Here is a 1,821-nt window from a genome sequence, read left to right on the forward strand (position 1 = left end):
AAAAAGTAGTGACAATAAGGTTGAAGATGTCCTAGATATATATCATGATGCCTGCCTAAGACCAATTATGAGAAAATTATATGTGAAGATTAAGTTCAAGTAAAATGAACTAGTATATCCTGTCAGAAAGAATATCCACAAATAGAAGTTCTCTGATGGGAGTTCATAGTACAAGTACTCTAGCTACCGCCTAGTTTAGTACTAACCACAAAAAGAACTGTCATGTAAAGTCTAGAAGCACATGGGTCTTACTCATCATAGTTTTGTGTCAAACATTCTTGAAAAATACTAAAATAAGCATAGAAAATTTTAAAAATTTGCAAAAGAGGTAAGAAATGAAGAAAATAAATCAGTACGGATAAACATCCTCCCCCAGACTTAAATCACATTGTCCCCAATCTCTCTGGCCAGCTTTAAAGTATGAGTCATCTCTTGGTTAATCCACCGCCACCGTGAGTCCTCAGTTTCTGTGAAGCCGCGCTGAAATTAAACTTGTGGAAATAAAATTGGGAAAACCTAGATCGAAAATCGAAAAACCAATTCAACCCAGAACTCAGGAAACACATGGAACCAAATATCTTATACTTCGCCGGAAATTAGAGAGTATATATCAGCAAAAGAAGCATGATGATTGAGAGAGACTGGCTTAGCGCGGGAGTTGAGAGCTGGGGAGTATTAAGCGAGCCAGAGGACCGCAATAGCTGGGAGAAATTGAGGAAGAAGAAACTGGGACATGATTTTCGATGGGTTTAGGCTGAGATTGGAGGTAACAGCAGAAGGCCAGAAGGCTAGAGGGATAGGAAGGCAATATAGGGAAATTGTTTTGTTTTTTTTTGGAAAGACACATGTTACTTTCAGAAATGCTGACGTGTTGCAAAATTGGAGAGAGTTCTTCCTCTTTTATATATAAAATTAAGCATTTATCCTCACACCTTTTTCATTCCTCTCACTAATCCACCTTTAATTACTCTTAAATCATATCACCACTAAGTCCACCACAATGTTAAAAAAAAAAGACTGATGAAATTTTTCAGATGAAATTTACACTTAATAAATAAAAAATTAAAATAAATGCCATTAACTTTATTTTTAAAATGGACACTTGTTGGTATCTAGAGTGCTGATGGGGCGAGCTGAGGAGAGGGCTCACCTCTTTTCATATATATGAAAAATCAAAAATTAAAACCCAAGTTCGAATATACCTTCTCTTTATTAACTGCTATTACATGACGTTCAATCTCCAATGTCAAAATACGTTTTCACTAACTATGCTTTGAAGTTCCATTATTAACATTAAGCATTTACTATCAGACCTTTCTCATTCCTCCCACTAATCAACCTTTAATTACTCTTAAATCGTACCACTACTAAGTACCATCACAGTCTTTAAAAAAAGGACTGATGAAATTTCTTAGATGAAATTTATACTTAATAAATTGAAAGTTAGAGTAAATACCATTAACTTTACTTTTAAAATGAACACTTATTGGTCTCTAGAATGCTGATGTGGCGAGCTATGGGAGAGGACTCACCTTTTTCATATATATGATTATAGATAGAAAGATCGCTTGGATTTAGAAAAAGATCGCTATAACGAATCCGGGTCTTTGGAGTTTTGAAGGGTAACCATGTTAATTAATGGTCCCAAATTTTTTTGTTGATAGAGAATCAACAAGAAATAGAACTGACTAATCCTAAGTCAAAGGGTCAAGGTTAAAAAAGTAGAAGTCCATTTCCTAGTAAAATACTTTAAAAAAAAATTAATTAGAAAAGGGGGTCGGGGGGGGGGGGGGGGGGGGGGGGGGGCCTAAAAAGGGGGGC

Source organism: Eutrema salsugineum, unplaced genomic scaffold, assembly GCF_000478725.1.
Source record: "Eutrema salsugineum unplaced genomic scaffold, Eutsalg1_0 scaffold_17, whole genome shotgun sequence".
Classification (NCBI taxonomy): Eukaryota; Viridiplantae; Streptophyta; class Magnoliopsida; order Brassicales; family Brassicaceae; genus Eutrema; species Eutrema salsugineum.